The following is a 20942-nucleotide window of genomic DNA, read 5'->3' on the forward strand; positions in this document are numbered from 1 at the left end:
TTCTCAACAATTCAAAATTAATGAGACGCTAACAACTCATATGACATTATTATTACATATTGGTTTCATATCAATAAGATGAACAACTATATTCTGAAGCTACATCCCTTATACTGGAAATAGTTTTAAAAAAAGAGTACCTACATATAACTGGGCCCTTCCTTTAAGTGTGACAAACTTTTAAATAGCTGAACTGTGTAATTGTGAGTATAATCCTTCTGGAGGGTTTTAGTCATGTTATAATACCTTCAAAAACACATTAGATTGATGGCCTAAGTGACTCTGTTAATAGCAATTCATTCTTATTACAGAATTTGTCAACCATATTTTCATATATCTGTATTAAATGAACTCTCAAATGGCAACTTTCTTGTATGATAAAATTTGATTTTAAAATTCAAAAATGTGAAATCCTATTCTGGGTATTGTCATGTAGAAGAAATCAGGTAATAGAATAAACTAAGTATCTGTTATATTAAGCCCTTATTTGAAAAGTTAAATTATTCATATCTTACTAAATAACCTCATCATAAGATTGGAAAAACCTTAAAAGTACATCATTCATGAAAGACTATAACCAAACCATCAAAGGGCACATTCATCTACCCTAATCTTAAAAGATTTAAGGAAAAGAAAGTTGTATTTGCTTTCTTTGTAATCTTTTCCAGTATTCAACAACTGTTATGATCAGAAAATGCTTCTAAGAAATCTGTCTTATAGGAGTTCAAACCTATTTCAAATGTCATTAAAAACAAATACAAAACTATATAAGGAAAAGATGTTATGATGTAGATTTTAATATAAAAATAATTCTTAGTTTAAAAAGTAGAAAACACATGAACTTTTCTCAAATAATAGCTACCACATATTTTCACTGACAGAGATTCATCCTCCTTTTGTTCAAAAGCATTTTTTCTTTTTATGTTATATATTTAAAATTTTCAAAACATTAGGTATTTAATGTATTTTTGGCATTTCTGAATTAAGGAAATAAAGTATCAGGTCCTGCTCCCTAAAGTTCTAATTTAGGATGATTTTGCCAAACCATGCCTTATCACCTATGAAAAAAAGGGCAAATCTTGAAGAAAAAAAAAGTAACTGAAATGCAGCTAGACTTTTGCTTATTTTATTTAATTTTGCTTCTTTTATTTAAAAAAATAAATACAATAAAGTTACTTTCAGATAATTTAGTACGCAAAATTGCCTTCACATTAGTGTTTTTGAACAGTTAGTTATGAGTTTTTTACATAGGCGAGACTACATTCACATGGCATTTCTGCTGTTCGAAATGGGTGGGAAAACACTTTTAAAAGGAACAGCTTTATACATTTTAAGTGAGTTTAGGACATGGGAAAACAATGTAAGAGTGTGGCAGGTCAGCAACAGACACTACAGTTGTTCTCCAAGCCATACTCACTTTATGTAAATACAGTTCATTGCACACAGTAGACAACATGATAGCCAAATTATAGGGTGGACATATAAAACAAGCCCCACTTAAAGTCATACTGCATTAAATGGAACACAGGATGTCTCATTCAAAATAGGTCCCATTAAAGTAGAAATTCATTATTGCGAGCCCTTTTGAAAATGTCTACCCTGGATAGCACAAAGCAGAGGGGCCTGAAACTATTATAGGAAGAGCTAATACCAAATGTGCATATATTCAGAAACACAGGAAACCTAAGATGTACACTACAGCTTTCAATGTATGTATTCTATTTTGGGATATTTTTAATAATATGGACTATGAAATTTAAAGGTTAGAACTGCTTCGTCATCATCATCATCATCACTACCATCATCATCATCACCACCCACCAAAATATTTATGCCAACATATTAACAGCAGCAGTGGAGCACCATAATGATTACAGGGTGGCACCTGTTTTCTACTGATCGTTTTATGACTGGGGCCAAGGACCATAAAAATTTGTCCAGCTGGTTAAATATTTGTCCATAAAATGCCAGTTCTCACTTCAGGGAATGCCTTAATGTCCAGTAGGGTGCAGTGTTATAGCATCAGCAAAATCTGAAGGGAACATAGAACCAATTAACAAGGGAAGAATTCTATGATGCCACAAATGGGAAAGTAAAAAGTACTCTCTTACCGTCCTACCCTAAAGCCAGCTCTGTAATGCATTCAGTTCTTGTGGTGGTATCTCTAGAAAACCACATGCTAAAGTCTTCTCAAAACACAGGTGGGCAATCCATAATTTCAGGGAATCTAAAACAGGGAAATAAGATTATAATAAAATTAATTATGCAGTAAATAAGCCAGTTTTGCCTGCAGAGCAGAACCAATACATAACATTGCTAATAATCTACACCAAACATTGATATGCATTCCCCACTCCACCCCTTCACTGCTTATCAGGGCAGCATGCAAGGATTTTCTGTTGATAGTACCCTAGAAATATGTATGAGCTAATAAAAATATAAGTAACCTTGCAGGGAAATGGACTTCCTGATGCAGCTGAAGAGACCTCCAATAGAGTAATGTCTCCAGGATATCACCATAGAGTTTCAGCTGACTGATGTGTAAATAAGATTACAAATTTTAGATAAGAGATGACATGTGGGATAAACTGTGGATAAAAAAAAATCTATATTAAAAATACTATATCTGTGAGACAATTTTCCTAAACAAGGAACAATCTGAAAATAGCTATTATGTTCACAAATGATATTCCTTCTTGGAAAGGCCAGTTATCAACAAGCTAAAATAACTGTTTGGCCTTATTGAACACTTGTAAACAGTAAAGTCTGATATAATGATAAAGTAGTGGTAGTTGTTAGTTCCACAATGGTAGTAATAATAACAATAACTGTTATTCCCGAAAAAAGATTCCATACCTAGTAAAGGTTCAAATGTCAATTACACACCTTAGTAGCAAATGTGTTATCTTGAATAAATCACCTAATAAATTTACCACTATGTGGTTATTTCAAAAAGCCAGTGTGTATTCCTCAATGAAATGGGAATAATATCTATCCCATTATACTCCCAGGGTTATCATGAGGACCAGATGAGATACTAAATGTGAAAACATTTTAAAAATCATAAAGTATTAATAAAAATATTAAGTAATTACTATTGTTATTAATAAAATGTCATTACCACCATAATGGTGAATTACTTATTAACATATTCATTATAATTATGGTCACAATGGTCATTTTGTTTACTAATGCTATTAATTATCACTAGAATGATAAAAATGGTTCTGAATAGGCTTTTCTACTTGTGAGATCTTATAGTCATAAAGGGCTTCCATTCCTGACTGTCACAATAATCCTGTGATAACAATGAAGCAGGCACTATGATTCTCATTTTATGGAAGATATTTCATCTGAGAATAGTTATTTGTCCAAAATCATGACTAGTAAGTGGTGCAATCAGCCCTTGAACATTAGTGTTTCAGAATCTTAAAAAAAAAAAATCCTATGGTTATGTAAGTAGTTTAATAGCATGGGTCAACACAAAGTTCTATCTGAAAGGCGAAAAACAACTTTTTTCTATATTAAAGGTAGCAGGTGGCCCAGTGGTTAGCATGCCAGACCTGGAGTCAGTAGGTCAGAGTTCAAATCTGGTCTCAGTTACTTCTGGCTGTGGGACCTTTGGCAAGTTACTTAGCCTGTCTGTCTCAGCTTTCTCATCTATGAAATAGGTACAGTAACAACACCTATGTCCTGGTGCTATTGTGAGGATCATAGGAAATGATATTCTGTAAAGCACTTCACATGATGCCTGCACATAGGAGACACTGCAGAAATATTAGCTGTTGTTGCTATTAAAAAAAATCTTTAACCATGGGTTTGTGACTTTGTTTCTAAGAAGTATTTTTATGAAAGTATTTTATTGTAACTGGTTTCCTTTATGAAAGAAATCTTTTATTTTGTGCATTTAAAAATATTAGTACTAGAAGAGGTCTGCTGACACCCTCAGACTATCAGAGGAGTCCATATCACACAAAAATGTGAAGAATTTTGGACCCGTAAGATGGTCCACAAAGGTTGAACAGATTGGTTGGTTGTTCTTCTCAAAAAGGACCAAGACAACATCCCGTATGTTGGGGTTAAGAAGCCGTGTGTCTGATTGTGGCTGATTAGATCAATACAAGTCTGGAAGGCTCTACCACAAGTCTGGCACAAGCAGTCCATGTGAACATTTGGAGAGGAGATATCTCTAAATCTGCACATCTCACATTTCTTTTAAGCTACTACAATTCTGCTTTGTTATGGAGAATAGCACCTTCTTAAATGTGGACATACCATACTGGGCGTTCCTGTCACTGTCTCCCATATTTCACAATCAATACCAAAGTTCTTCAGAAAGACCTTGTATCAGAATATCCTTGTATCACTTCTTCTGCCATCTGTCTGGGCCCTTGCTTTGTATGAAATCTCCATGAAAAGTCTTTTAGGGAAGCAAACATGGCCAGTCCATTTGAGTTGTGCTTCTCTGAATAGAGTTTGAATGCCTGGCATTTCAGCTTGAAAAGGACCTCAGCGTTTGGTACCTAATCCTGCCAGGTGATCTTCAGAATCTGCCCAAGACAAATCAAATGGAAACTATTTGGTTTCTTGGCATGGCGCTTGTATATTATCCAGTTTTCACAGGCATACAATAATGAGGTCAGCACAACAGCTCTGCAGACCTTCAGTCTGGTAGTCAGTCTTCTTCAGTCACTCTTCTCTCTCATAGTTTCCTTTGGAAAAAACATAGAGCTCCCAAACATAAAGCTAGCTCTGGAAATGCATGTGTAAATCTCATAATCAATATGTATATCCTTGGAAATTATACTGCCAAGATAAATGAACTTATCCCACAGCATTAAAAAATTCTCCATTTGTTGTAACTGATGGTTCCACATATGGATGGTGTGGTACTGGCTGATGGAGCACCTGAGTCTTCTTGGTATTAACTGTTAGACCAGATGTAGCACAAGCAGCAGAGAACTGATCTATACTTTGCTGCATCTCAGGCTCACAGGCTGCATTGAGTGCACAACCATCTGCAAACAAAAAGTCATGCACCAGCTTCTGCTCCCTTCCTCCCCACCTTAGTCTTGGCTTGCAGCTTTTTCATATTAAATAATTTACCATCAGTGTGGCAGTTGACCTTGATGATGTTTTCATCCTTGTTGAGGGCATCTGACAACATTGCTGAAAACACAGTGATAAAAAAGCATGGGAAGAATCACACATCCCTGCTTCACTCACTGATAACCAGTAAAAGTATGAGAGCATTGTACATCATCTCGAACCCATGCAAGCATGCCATCACAAAACTGGTTGCCCAGATAACATCTATGGAGAAGATGGTCTTATAACACTTAGACCTGTGCCTAGTATACAACAGAAATTTTAAAAATGTTTAGTGATTAGTGATAGATGATCTGAGCCAATTAAAGTAATATAATGAAGAGATGGTGTTATATTTTAAAATGGTCCCCAAAGGTCACATCCAAACACCATTTAATAATTTCTCGGGTTTATAACCTCACTGCTTTCCTTGACAGATGTTGCTCTTTCTGCCTCTATAATATCTCTTGCAATTTACCACTTTTCTATATTTATACAGCCATTGATTCAGTTCAGTCCCTCAGCATCTATCGCCTACTAGATCAGTGGTTCTCAAAGTGCAGTTCAAGAACTCCTGGGGTCCCTATGACCCTTTCTTGGAGTCTACAAGATCAAATCTATTATTGCAATAATACTAAGACATTATTTGCCTATTAAAATACTTCTCCCTTGGGCAGTTAGGTGGCGCAGTGAGTAGGGTTGGGGTTAAGTGACTTGCCCAAGGTCACACGGCTAGTTTTTATGTTGTGTCTGAGGCCTTTAACTCAGGTCCTCCTGACTCCAGGGCTGAGTTAAAGGCCTCAGACACAACACAAAAACTAGCCGTGTGACCTTGGGCAAGTCACTTAACCCCAACTGCCCTCCATAAAGCAAAAAAAAGAACTTCTCCCTTGTCCAACCCATATAACTATAAGCAGGATTTTCTGCAAATACTTCAACCAAATTAAAATATCACATCAAATAGAATGCAAAAGCAGAGAAGAGAATCTAGTTGCAAAAATATGAAAATGATGCTACTCTTCTAATTTTCTATTTTAGATAACAGTTATTTTACATAAAATATACTATTTCTATTAACATGTAATGGATTTATCATTTTTATTGACAGTAAATATTTCAACATTAGTTTTAATTTCCAATATAGTAAATATTAAATTATAAACATAAACAAAGGCTCTTTGGAGTCCCATTACACAGTAAACTCTTGGAGAACAAGGATTTGTTCTGTGTGTTTCTAGGCACCTGGACCCATTCCAAGTTAGGTAGTGAGGTGGACAGAGTGCTTAGCCTGGAGTCAAGAAAACCTGAGTTCAAAATTTGGCCTCAGACACTAGCTATGTGTCCCTGAGCAAGTCACTTAATCTCTATCTGTCTTAGTTTCCTCAACTGTAAAATGGGGTAATAATAGTACCTATCTCCCAGGGCTCTTGTGAGGATCAAAGGAAAGAATATTTATAAAGCACCTGGAACAAAAGAAGGATTTAATAACTGCTTGTTTCCTTTCTTCTTTCCTTCCTTGTATCCCTTAGTACAGCGACTGGTACATAATAATTGCTTAATAAATGCTGAATGACTTGGCTTGATTTATTCAGTGTGATCCTAAATTACCAAAGAATTCATAAAATCTAAAAAATAGTAGGGCAGCTGGATAACACAGCAAATTGAATGCTGAAGTCAGGAAGACTCATCTTGAGTTCAAATTTGGCCTCAGATACTAGCTCTGGGAAAGTCACTTTACCCTGTTTGGTTTAGTTTCCTCATCTGTAAAATGAGCTGGCAAGGGAAATGGCAAACCACTCTAGTACCTTTGCCAAGTAAACCCCAAATGAAGTTACAAAAAGTCAGACATGACTGAAATGACTGAAAAACAAAATTCATCTGTAGGAACAAAAGTTGAAGATTCTCAAGGAAAACAATGAAGCAGGAGGGAAGAAATAGACTAGCAGTGGCACGTCTCATTCTATACTATTAAGCAGCATTCATCAAAACTCTTTGCTAGTATTTTTCCATCCCACTGGAAACTAGGACTCTCTTCCTAGCTCCCACCAGCTCTGACTGGTGAGCTTTTGACACTGTTGAGATGGGAATTATGCAATAACTACACTTCACAGTCTCACCACCATAGCCTTACTCTAGGAAAATTTCTGCCTCAATAGAAACTATGACTTCAGTCCAGGCTCTTTCATGGTGGTAAAGAATTGGGTACCAAGAGGGTGGTTATCTATTGGGAAATAACTGAACAAACCATGGTATACATATGGGATGATATCGTGCTGTAAGAAACGAAGAATGGGATGGTTTCAGAGAAACCCAGGAAGACTCGTATAAACTGATATAAAGTAAAGAGGACAGAGAAGAGAGAACAATTTGTAGAATAACTACAATATTGGAAAGAAAAACAATCTTCAAAGACTTAAGAACTCAAATCATTGTAATGAGAAGCAGGTCTCCAGAGGACTGATGAGAAAGTGTGCTAGTTTCACATGACAGGAGAGGAAGTGGATTTAAGGTACAAAACTAGACACATTTTTAGAGATGGAAAATGTGTACATTTGTTTTGCTTAACTATGACTGTTTGTTACAAGAACTGTGTTTTCTCTCTTTTTTCTAACTTAAAGAAAGTATAGGGGGCAAGTAAAGTAGGGAGGAGAGTAAGCAACCACTGCAAAAAAAAAAAAAAAAAAAAAAAAAAAAAAAGTCATTGAACAGGAATATTGGAAGGAAAACCACAAGTGTAAATTATGTAAAGCTTACTTTACTTTTTGATTATATAATAAATTCAACAAGTAATTTTCAAAGCTGTCCTACTTAACTGTAATTCCTTCTGACCTTCTATCTACTTGCTTCTCACTTTTTGTTTATTTGGAAAAACCTAAACCCAGATCCCCAATTGAAAAAAAAGAAAAGAAAAACTCTTGTAACAAATACACATAATCAAGCAAAACAAATTCATGGATCATGTCTAAAAAAATATACTGCATATTCTGTATTTTGAGTTCTTCATCTCTGTCAGAAAGTGAATAATATGCTTTACAGATGGTACTCTGAAATTGTGCCTGGTCATTTCATGATTAGACAACCCAATATAAAAAAAAAAAAATGAAGACTACAAGAATTAATTTACTAATTCAGTTTCATACTATTCAAACTACCAAAAAATCATTTCATAGAGCTGGTGGAAAAACTTTATATGGTAGAAGAAAAGGTAAAAAAATCTAAAAAGAAATTATGAAAAAAGTAGAAAAGAGCAAAAACTAGCAGTACCAGATTTCAAACAATATTACAAAGCAGTAATCAGCAACACAGTTTGTACTGGTTAAGAAATAGAGAGATTGATCAATGGAACATATTAGGTACAAATACAGAAAAAACAAATGAACACAGCAGCCTAGTATTTGATAAAACCAAAAATCTCAGGTATTGGAATAAGAACTCACTATCTGACAAAAGCTGCTGGAAAATAATCCAGCAGAAACCAAGTAAATGAAACATCTCATACTATATACAACAAGATAAACCCCAAATTGATACATGACATAGACAAAGGATGACATCATAAATAACTTAGAGCATGGAAGAAAATACTCCTAAGAGATATAGAGGAAAAGTTCATTTCCAAATGAGAGAAAATCAAAAGAAAAACTAGACAATTTATACATAAAACTGGAAAAAAAATATTTATACACAAATAACCAAGGCAGCTAAAATTAAAAGGAAAAGATATAATTGGGGAAAACATTCTGTGTTTATGTTTCAAATATACACATGTATGTATATACACACACATACATATGTATACACACACACTCATTTCCAAGATATAAAAATGATTCAAATTTATAAAAAGAACCATTCTCCAATGAATAAATGGTCAAAGAGTACATATAAAAAGATCTCAAGGAAAGAAGAGCAAGTTATCAAGAGCCCCATTTGAAAAATGCACCAAATCACAAATAGAGAAATGCAAATTAAAGTACTCTGAAGTTCTGCCTCCCACTTATCAGACTGGTAATGACTGAAAAGTTGTATTTATACATAGACACAGGCACAGACACAGACACAGACACACATACACCTTTGCATGCCCTTTAACCCAGAAATACCACCACTAGTTGTATGCCCCCAAAGAGTTCAAAGAAAGAATTTATATGTACAAAAATATTTATAAAAACCTTTTTTTTTGAGGTGGCAAAGAACTGGGAACAAAGGGGGTGAGGCATTAATTGCAAAATGGCTGAAGAAATTGTACACGAATGCTGTTGTTGCTATACAGCTGTTTCAGTCACATCTGACTCTTCATGACCCCATATGGGGTTTTCTTGGCAAAGATACTGGAGTGGTTTGCCATATCCTTTTCCAGCTCATTTTACAGATGCAGAAACTGAGTTAAATGGTTAAATTGCTTGCTCAGTGTTGCAAAGCTAGTAAAATGTCTGAGGCCGTATTTGAACTCAGGTCTTTTTGACTTCAGGCCTGGTGCTCCATCCACATGAATGTAAATGGAATACTACTGTGCTTTAAGAAATGATGAACAAGATGGCTTCAGAGCAGCCTGGGAAGGTTTGTATAGACTTGTGAAGATTGAAATAAACAGAAACAGGAGAACAATTTATTTAAGAAGAACATACAATGACAAGTTTGAAAGACTTAAAAACTTTGAACAACTGTAATGATTAGCCATGATTGTTAGGACCTCTGATGAATCATGTAACCAACCTGTTGACAGAGGTGATAGAGTCAGTGCATATTTTTTAGACATGGTCAATGAGATTTTTTTTTAAATTATCTAGATCTGTTATAAAGGTTTTTATTTCTTTTTTTCTCAATGGGGAACGTGGGGTAGGGTCAAGGGAAGAGAAGGAAGGTACAGAAAACAAGAGTTTTGTTAACTGAAAATAAAATAAAGTTTTTAAAAATCACGATTACTACATGGATTAGTGTTTGCAAGTCTTTCAAAGTTGTTTCCCTTTACCTTGTTATTATAGTACAAATTGTTGTTTAGGTTTTGCTCATTTCATTATGCATTACTTCATACAACTTTTGTCAGATTTCTCTGAAACCATCTCTTTCATCATTTCTTATGCCACAATAATATTCTATTATATTCATATATCATAATTTATTCAGTCATTCTTCAACTGATAGAAACTCCCCTTAGTTTCCAATTCTTTACTACTACAAAAAGAGCTGTTACAAATATTTTTAAATGTAGGGTCCTTACCTACTCTCAGAGCATATAAGGCTAGTAGTAGTGATACCGGCTGAAGTATATACACAGTTTATTAACTTTTGGGGCATAGTTCCAAATACAAGGGCAAATGAAAATAACAATGAATTTATTTTTTTTTAAGAGCAACTTACATGTAACAGAGATCTGGGTTTTCACAATTGATCTTTCATCTTATGTTCATCAAATTCAGAATTTTTAAACAATAATATTGAAACGTTTAAAAAGCAGAGTGTCTCATTCTTTAAATTTGCCTGGCACATAAGAGTATGGGCTTAATAAAAACTTACTGACTGATCTAGTCTAATATCTCTCAGGATATCCTTAGGAAACTAAGGCCCAAGGAAGTAAAGAAACTGGTTGTAAAATAAAATAAAAGCAGAGTGAAAACTAGAACCCATGGTTATATTCACAGTACAAGCTTTTATACTGATGGGATTTTCTTTCTGGTAAGAATTTATAATTTCTTCAATACTGAGAACGGATGAAAGAAAAGTTTCTTGGGTCACTGAAAGTTTCAGTGACTTACCTATGTTCAAAAAGTTAGTATGTATCAAGGTCAACATTTGAACCCAGCTATTCCTGACTCTAAGGCCAGCATTCCATTCATACCATACTGCTTATCACAAAGCTATTATAAATACTATTTTATTTTTTCCAATTACATGTAAAGGGAATTTTTAACATTCTTTTTTTTAAACTTTGAATTCAATGTTTTTTATTTTTAAAAATTTACTTTAATTTTACAACATTCAGTTCCACAGTCCCTTGAATTTCAAATTTTCTCCCTCTCCCTCTCCTTCCCCCCACCCCCCATCATGGTGGCATGCACTCAAATATAGGATCTGCAAACATCTTCACATTAGTCATTAGTCAGGGTGTAAAGAAGGATGATAACTGATGGAATGATCAGTGGGAAAGAGGAAACAAAACAAAACAAGAAAGAGAGAGAGAGAGCAAGTAGTTTGTTTCACTCTGCATTCAGACTCTGCTTCTCTTTCTCTGGATGTAGATATCTCTTTCGATCATGAGTCTTTTGGAGTTGTCTTATAACCTTACATTGCTGAGAGGGTGTAATGCCATACCAAGGAAAGGCAACTTCCCAAGGTTCAAAATACCAGCATAGGTGCTCTCCATTTTATTCAGTGACCAACCAAGAACAGAGAAGATCAAAACATGACATCATTCCAAATACAGCATTTACTAAGTGTGATTAAATAATCTCCAAGGACTACTCCACCCCAGGACCTTCCAATCATTCAATCAATTACAAAGTCCCTGTTCTAAATACTACTCCACCCCTAGGCTGTACCTTCATTTAGTCCACCACAAAGCCCCTCTTCTCAAATGGAGATTAGTTTCCAAGCATAAGTAAAGTACCTTCATTTGTTCAATCACAGAGCACAAAAAGGTCAAAAGTTCCCCACTCCTGGATCACAATTGAATCTACCCCAGAGTTACATCAAGTTTAAGCACAGCACTTAATACCCAAATGGAGGTCTTTTCTTCATCTTGACAGGAGGCAAGTTCTCAGCAATCTTAGTTCCTGGGGAGACAAGGCTTAGCAAGGCCACAAGATACATTGCCAGTCCCTTCATTAATTCATCCTCTGTCTGTAGAACAGTCCTAGAACCCCTGAAAACATTAGCAAAACCCTCTCCCAGGATTTCTGTAAACATACAACAAGAAAATCCTTCTTCAAGGCTTCTGAACCAACCCCAGACCCCTGCAACAACAGCACTGTCTTTCACCAGTGGACAAATCTGGCAAAACAACATCAAAACAGACAGACAAAGTACCAGCAAAACAGCCATGTCTCCTCAGTCCTTGGCAGCTCCGGGGGCAGGTCTCAAAAGTCCAGGGCAATTCAAAGTGGCCCCCAGCAATCCTCTCAGTCTCTCTCTTCCTCCATGAGGGTGCTGCTTCCAAAAAGTTCTTCTGCCTCTCTCTTGTCTCTCCAAATCTACATCACCAGCTCCTCCCAGTTCAGGACTTTCTTTTCACGTCAACAAGTCCATCCCAAAGGTGGGATTAACAAGCTCTGGGTTTTAACACAATCAATTTGAAAACCAAGCCAATACAGGGGAATCTTTAATTGCCATTACTATCACAGAGGGGCCCAATCTATTGAAGTTAGTCGTCATGCATGCATTGTTGTCTGTGATTGTGTAGAGATTTCTCTTGATTCTGCTCTTCTCTCTCAGCATCAGTTTATATAAGTTTCTCCAGGTTATTATTATTAAGCCCATCTGCTCCTCATTTCTTACAGCACGGTAGTATTCCATTACATTCATAGAACATAACTTGTTCAGCCATTCCCCAATTGATGAGAATCCCCTTGATTTTCAATTCTTTGCCACCACAAAAAGAGCTGCTATGAATATTTTTGTACATAAGGGTACTCCGCCCACTTCTCTGATCTCTGAGGGATATAATGCTAGAAGTGGTATTGCTGGGTCAAAGGGTATGCGCTTATTTATAGTCCTTTGGGCACAGTTTCAGATTGCTCTCCAGAATGGCTGGATCAGTTCAGAACTCCACCAACAATGCATTAGTGTTCCAATTTTTCCACATCCTCTCCAGGATTTATCATTTTCTTGTTTTATCATCTTCGCTAATCTGGCCGGTGAGATGTGGTACCTAAGAGTTGTTTTGATTTGCATTTCTCTAATCACTAGTGATTTAGAACATTTTTTCATATGCTTATAGATATCTTCAATTTCATCCTCAGAGAGCTGCCTGTTCATATCCTTTGACCATTTATCAACTGGGGAGTGGCTTGTATTCTTATAGATTTGACTCAATTCTTTGTATATTTTAGAAACAAGGCCTTTATCAGAAACATTGGTTGTAAAAATTCTTTCCCAATTTTCTACTTCCCTCTTAATCTTGGTGACATTGGCTTTAATTTGTACAGAAGCTTTTCAATTTAATGTAATCAAAATTACCCATTTTGTATTTTATAATGCTCTCTAACTCTTTTTTCATCATAAACTCCTTCCCTCTCCATAGATCTGGGAGGTAAATTATCCCTTGCTTTCCCAGACTGCTTACAATATCAGCCTTTATACCTAGACCATGCACCCATTTCCACTTTACTTTGGTGTACAGTGTTAGATATTGGTCTATGCCCAATTTCTGTCATACTATGTTCCAGTTTTCCCAGCAGTTTTTGTCAAATAGTGCATTCTTATCCCTAAAACTGAGGTCTTTAGGTTTATCAAACAGTTGATTATTATAGTCATTGGCTGCTGAGTCTCGTGTACCCAATCTATTCCATTGGTCCACTACTCTATTCCTCAGCCAGTAGTTTTGATGACTGCTGCTTTATAATACAGATTAAAATCTGGTATGGCTAGGCCACCTTCCCTAGCATTTCTTTTCATTAATTGCCTTGATATTCTGGACCTTTTGTTCTTCCAAAAGAATTTTGCTACTATTTTCTTCTAGCTCTACAAAGTAATTTTTTGGTAGATTGATTGGTATGGTACTAAATATGTAATTTAATTTAGGTAAAATTATCATTTTTATTATCTTAGCTTGACCTAGCCACAAGCAATTGATGTTTTTTCCAACTAGTTAGATCTGACTTTATTTGTGTGAAAAGTGTTTTGTAATATGTTCATATAAGTCCTGGGTTTGTTTTGGCAGGTAGATTCCCAAATATTTTATAATGTCTACAGTAACTTTAAATGGGATTTCTCTTTCTATCTCTTGCTATTGGATTTTGTTAGAGATATACAGGAATGCTAAGGACTTATGTGAGTTTATTTTATATCCTGCAACTTTGCCAAATTTCTTTATTATCTCAAGTAGTTTTTTACTTGATTCTCTAGGATTCTCTAAGTATATCATCATATTATCTGCAAAGAGTGATAGCTTAGTCTCTTCTTTACCTAATTTGATTCCTTCAATTTCTTTTTCTACTCTTACTGTTAATGCTAACATTTCTAGCACCAAATTGAATAAGAGGGACGATAGCGGACACCCTTGTTTCACCCCTGATCTTACTGGAAATGCTTCTAGCTTATCCCCATTACATATAATACTTGTTGATGGTTTTAGATAGATGCTATTTATTTTAAGGAAGACTCCATTTATTCCTATACTTTCTAGTGTTTTTAATAGGTATGGGTGTTGTATTTTGTCAAAAGCCTTTTCTGCATCTATTGAGATAATCATATGGTTTCTGCTAGTTTTGTTGTTGATATGATCAATTATACTGGTAGTTTTCCTGATATTGAACCACACTTGCATTTCTGGAATAAATCCCACCTGATCAAAGCTTATTATTCTCGTGATGAGTTGCTGTAGTCTTTTTGCTAATATTTTATTTAGAATTTTTGCATCTATATTCATAAGAGAAATTGGGCTGTAATTTTCTTTCTGTTTTGTCTCTTCCCAATTTAGGTATCAGTACCATACTTGTATCATAAAAAGAATTTGGTAGGACTCCTTCTCCAATTTTCCCAAATAGTTTGTAAAGTATTGGAGTCAATTGTTCTTTAAATCTTTGGGAGAATTCACTAGTAAAGCCATCTGGCCCTGGAGATATTTTTTGCTAGGGAGTTCACTGATAGCTTGTTCAATTTCTTTTTCTGACATGGGGTTAAGAAGTTTACTTCCTCTTCAGTTAGTCTGGGCAACTCAAATTTTTGTAAATATTAATCCATTTCACTAAGATTATCATATTTATGTGCATACAATTGGGCAAAATAATTCCTAATTATTGTTTTAATTTCCTCTTCACTGGAGGTAGATTCACCCTTTTCATTTTTAATATTTGTAATATGGTTTTCTTTCTTTATCATATTGACTAACGCTCTATCAATTTTATTATTTTTTGTACCAGCTCTTAGTTTTATTTATTAATTCAATAGTTTTCTTAAATTCAATTTTATTCATCTCTCCTTTGGTTTTCATTATTTCTAATTTAATATTTAATTGGGTATTTTTAATTTGTTCTTTTTCTAGCTTTTTCACTTGCATATCCAATGTACTGACCTCCATTTTCTCTATTTTATTTATGTATGCATTCGGGGATATAAAACTTTCCCTAAGAACTGCTTTTGCTGTATCCCACAAGTTTTGGTATGTTGTCTCATTATTGTCATTCTCTTGAATGAAGTTACTTATTGTTTCTATAATTTCTTGTCTGACTCACTCATTCTTTAGGATTAAGTTATTTAGTTTCCAATTAGTTTTTAGTCTATCCTTTTATGGCCCCTTATTACATATAATTTTTATTGCATCATGATCTGAGCATGCATTTAATATTTCTGTCTTTCTGCACTGAATTGTGAGGTTTTTATGCCCTAGTACATGGTCAATTTTTGCATATGTGCCATGTACCACTGAGAAAAAGATATATTCTTTTGTATCCCCATTCAATTTTCTCCAGAGGTCTACCATATCTATCTTTTCTAAGATTCTATTTACCTCCTTAACTTCTTTCTTGTATATTTTGAGGTTAGATTTATCAAGCTCAGATAGGGGAAGATTGAAGTCCCCCACTAGTATAGTTTGCTATGTATTTCTTCCTCTAACATCCTTAACTTCTCCTTTAAGAATCTGGATGCTGTACTGCTTGGTGCATAAATGTTTAGTAATGATATTGCTTCATATTTGATGGCACCTTTTAGCAGGATATAGTTTCCTTCCTTATCTCTTTTAATCAGATCTATTTTTGCTTTATCTGAGATAAGGATTGCTACCCTTACTTTTTTTACTTTAGCTGAGGCATGATATATTTTACTCCAGTCTTTTACCTTTACCCTGTGTGTATCCCCCTGTTTCTTGTAAACAGCATATTGTAGGACTCTGGTTTTCAATCTATTCTGCTATCCACCTCTGTTTTATGGGAGAGTTCATCCCATTCACATTCACAGTTATGATTACTATCTGTCTCTTTCCCTCCATCCTATTCCCTCCCCTGTTTATGCTTTTATTTTTGCCCCCTTCTCCTTTTCCCTCAAGAGTTTTTCTTTTGACTGCTGCCTCCCTCACTATTCCCTTATCAGTCCCCCTCCCTTTTCCTACCCTTCCCCCTTACTACTTTTTCCCTCCCTTCTAACCACCCCCCCTTTTGTCACCCACCCTTCCCCCCTCCTACTGCCTGTAGGGTATGATAGATTTTTATACTTAATGTAGTATGTTATTTCTTCCTCGAATCAAGATTGACAAGAACAGATCTCATGAAATGCTCCTCTCCCTCCCCTCTTTCCCTCTACTATAAATTTTATGTCTCTTTTCAATAGTCTTATAACTTAACTGATTATGTTGTAACTTTGAATTCTAAACTTTTTCCTTTCTCCTTTCCCTTCCCCTTCCTAAAACAGTAAGCAATTTAATATGCAAAACATATTTCTATATTAGTCATATTGTGAAAGAAGAAACAGACCAAAAGGAAAAAAATAATTAAAAAAAAAATAAAGTGAAAACAGCATGATTCAATCTGTATTCAGACTCCAGCAGTTCTTTCTTTGGATATGGACAGCATTTTTCATCAAGAGTCCTTTAGAACTGTCTTGGATCATTGTATTGCTGAGAAGAGCTAAGTCATTTGTAGTACATCATCATACAACGTTGCTGTTACTAGGTACAATGTCCTCCTGGTTCTATTCACTTTACTTTGCATCAGTTTGAGTAAGTCTTTCCCAGTTTTGTTTTTAAATCAGCCTGCTCATCATTTCTTATATTAGAATAATACTCTATTACATTCATATATTACAACTCATTTAACCATTACACAACTGATATATATTCCCTCAATTTCTAATTCTTTGCCACCAAAAAAGAGCTGCTATAAATATTTTCGTACAAATATATCCTTCCCCCCTTTAAAAAAAAATCTCTTTGGGTTACCGACATAGTAGTGGTATTTATTCCTGGATCAAAAGGAAAACAAAGTTTGCTTGTCCTTTCGGAATAGTTCAAAATTGTCCCCCAGAATGTTTGGATTAGCTCACAACTCCACCAATAGGATACTAGTGTCCCAATTTTCCCACATCTTCAATATCTACCATTTTCCTTTTCTGTCATATTAGTCAAACTGGCAGGTGTGAGATGGTACTTCAGAGTTGTTTAAATCTGCATTCCTCTAATCAATAGTAATTTAGAGCATTTTTTATATGGTTATTGATAGTTTGATTTCATTTGAAAACTGCTTTGATCATTGGGGAATGACTTTTATCCTTATAAATTTGATGCAGTTCTTTATATATTTGAAAAATGAGCCCTTTATCAGAGACACTTGCTATAATTTTTTTTCCTGTTTTCCCTCTAATCTTGGTTGTACTTGTTTCGTTTGCGCAAAAACTTTTAATATAATCAAAATGATCTATTTTACATCTTGTAATATTCTCTATTTTTTATTTGGTCAAAAATTCTTCCCTTCTCCATACATTTGATAAGTAAACTATTCTTTGCTCTCCTAATCTGCTTGTGGTATCACCCTTCATTTCTAAATCACATACCCATTTTGACCTCATCTTGGCATATAGTATAAGATGTTGGTCTATACCTAGTTTTCACAGAGTTATTTCTAAAATGAATATTTAATATCTTTTCTGGTTGCCAGAGAACAGAATCATTATTTATGAAAATTTTATATACTTGTATGGTCAAAGATTAAACAACACCACTGTCACCTATATAGTTATATTTACTATTGCTAATTCTTATTATTCTGATCAAGATCTATTGATGTTATAATACTATTGAAATAATGTTAAGATCATAAAATTTAGAAGTGAAGGAATATAACATATCATCGTTCAGGGGTAGGAAACCTGTGACCTTAAGGCCACATATGGCTCTTATATGCCCTTAAGTGCAACCCTTTGACTGAATCCAAACTTTACAGGACAAATCACCTAGATAAAATACTTTCTACTATAAAACTTGGGCTCAGTCAAAAGGCCTCACCCCCAGGACCTAGAAGGCCACATGTGGCCTCAAGGTCACAGGTTCACCAACCCTGATCTAGTTCCAACCATTCATTTAAGAGATGTAGAAATCTAGATCTAGAGAAATTCAAGAGTCTAAGATCATGTAATCAGTAAAGGCACTATATGTCTGCAGTACAAACTGCTTAACTTACAATATGAACTAGCAATGAAGCCCTAACTTGAAGTATAAGGGAATGGAAGTGACTCTAAATTATAAAGGCAGCTTAGCATTGCAGATGTAGTTGGAGACTACTAGATACCAGTAACTCGATTCCCCTCTACTTAAGTTTTGTCATCTGTAAAATGGGAATAATATTACTGTCCTCCTTACAGGGTTAAGATCATGTGAGATAATACATGGAAAAAGCACAAACTTTGAAGTGCTATATAAATGTCAGCAATGATGATGATGTATGTTCTTTTTTTGTTGTTGCTGTTTTTGCTTTTTGGAGGGGGGAGGGCAGGGCAGTTGGGGTTAAGTGACTTGCCCAAGGTCACATGGCTAGTAAGTGTTAAGTGTCTGAAGTTGGATTTGAACTCAGGTCCTCTATTCACCCCACCACTTAGCCACCCCAATGATATATGCTCTTAAAGGCTAAGGCAGAAGAGCTTAGTCTGTGGCTTATCAAACAAGGCTGGAAATTTGGGTACAAGTCTAGCAAAGGATTTTTATGTCTGTCCAAGGACTACCAGCTTTGGAAGGATGGGGAAAGTCATTTGATAAGCTTGGCTATAAGGTAAATTATTAAACTAGAGCAGCTCTCAAAGACTAACATTACTAACATCTCAACAGCTTGGTAATCTCATCAAGGTAAACACTCCTTCCAAAATGAAAGTCATACACCATCTCATGTCACGCATTATTATCCTACTGTAATTCCTTCCCTGGGAATCTACACAACATGTTGAGAACCTTCCTCTACAACTCCTAACACTGAATAGATACATACCTTTGGATAAAGTGAGCTACAAATTAGTTACACTTAACCAAAGCCTTCCTCAGCTAGAGCCAGATAACTCAAGTCACTCTAGAGTGCTGACACAGGGAAGGGGGTGTTTCCACCTTATGACTTGCAGACATCTGTTCCCAAAACTCACACTTTACAGCCCCCTCCCAGACTGTATTACAATCCAGCCCCCTGCCAGGTTCCTGGCCTAGCCCCAGGCTGTCATCCTCAGAGACCCAGCTCTGCCACTGTTCTCACAGTCCAACCACAAGGAACTTGATTCCACTCCCACCCCACCCCCCAACCTCAGCAAACTAGAATTAAACTCTTTGTGGGACAGGCTGTGCCCTCTTCTGCCATAACTGCCAGCCCCTACATCCTTTTCCAGTTCTCTGTCTCTCTGACAAAGTTCTTTACTATGTCCTCAAATGCTTGTTCCATAATTAATATACTTCCTTTCATCTTCCTTTCTCACATCTTCAATTTTCTAGTCTTCAGTGAGACAGATCTCCCTCCTGATGACATGGCTTCTATTACTAGCCTGTGTACCCTCAGTACTGGCTACACTTTTCTCTCATACACCCTGACTCACTTGTTCCTGCAGGGGATCAAGAAGACTTTTTGCTCTGAGAGCCTCTTTTAACCGCCTTCACTAAACAACCTCTTTTTCACTGAGATTCAAACCCAAATTTGCCACAATAGCAGTTGTTACATCTCCTCCATCCTTTGTAAACCAATCCAACTCTATACTATCTTCTGTCTTCCAATCCCTTGCCCCCTTCTCCTATCACCCATCACATACTACTGATGGGGTACCTGGGGTCTAGGTCAAACCAGTAAAACCAACTTGTAAAACCAGTCTGTTCAGTTGTAACTGCAGTTTGTCCTTTCCCACTCTTGAGCTCTGCCCCTTCTCCCTATCCCACACTCCACCTAGGCAACACCCTGCGACCCCTTTGTTCTTACTTAATCCCTCAAGTCTCCTCCTCCGGCCTGGCCCAAATCCTCTTGTCTCCCTTCACCTGGCCCAAATCTTATCTAAACTATCTATTCACAGCTCCTCTTGGTCAGCTCTGACCTTGGTCTATGCACTCAGGCCCCTCCCGTCTGGTCAGCCCTGACAATGGCAGCCCTACCCTTTAAAGGTAAAAGCATGTACCCCTCTCACTTGCAGGTCCCCTAAAGGACTCTTGCCTGCTTCTCCTGGAAGCGTAACAATAAACTTCTACAACTCTCACTCCAATTAAGCCTGAGACCTTGAATTCTTTCCAGACGATATTTCAGGTTTTCTGGTCTTGGATAAGATCAGAGTTCCTGCTGAACCTATTGGGATCCCGTCCCCCATCACTACCATACTCCAATCCTGGATTACTCACACCATCTGTATCCTTTACTGCGATTTATTGCCAAATCTCATAGCTTTTTCTCAGTTCTCATTCTCCTTCACCTCTCTCTAGCCTTTGTTGATCACCTTCTCCTCATACTCTTTTCTCTCTAGGTTTCTGGGACACCACTATTCTTCCTGTCTATCCCACCCATCTATCTCTTTCTCAGTCTCCTTTGCTGGATCCTCATTCACATCAACTCCTCTGACTGTAGGTATCCCACAGAGTTCTATCCTGGGCCCTCTTCCTCCTCTAAACTACTTCATTTGTTGATTTTATCAGCTCCCTTGGATTTAATTGCCAACTCTATGCTGATGATTCCCTGATTTCCGAGGATCTACTTATC

General features: G+C 36.0%; 1 protein-coding gene across 5 annotated transcripts in view; it reads right to left on the bottom strand.

The window, feature by feature from the left end:
• Positions 1 to 20942, bottom strand: part of IMMP1L (inner mitochondrial membrane peptidase subunit 1) — a 102232-nt gene that overhangs the window by 59542 nt on the left and 21748 nt on the right. For 3 of the 5 annotated variants that reach the window (XM_069091358.1, XM_069091360.1, XM_069091359.1), the window contains exon 3: positions 2112 to 2227. The gene's annotated coding sequence lies outside the window, so the exon portion shown is untranslated. Of the gene's footprint in view, positions 1 to 2111; positions 2228 to 2447; positions 2589 to 4275; positions 4485 to 20942 lie in introns of those variants that run through there. The other 2 variants (XM_069091361.1, XM_069091362.1) reach the window with 2 other exon arrangements.

This window comes from Petaurus breviceps, unplaced genomic scaffold (genome assembly GCF_028583685.1).
Source record: "Petaurus breviceps papuanus isolate PSGF00001 unplaced genomic scaffold, PetGlider_PUasm1.0 188, whole genome shotgun sequence".
Lineage (NCBI taxonomy): Eukaryota > Metazoa > Chordata > Mammalia > Diprotodontia > Petauridae > Petaurus > Petaurus breviceps.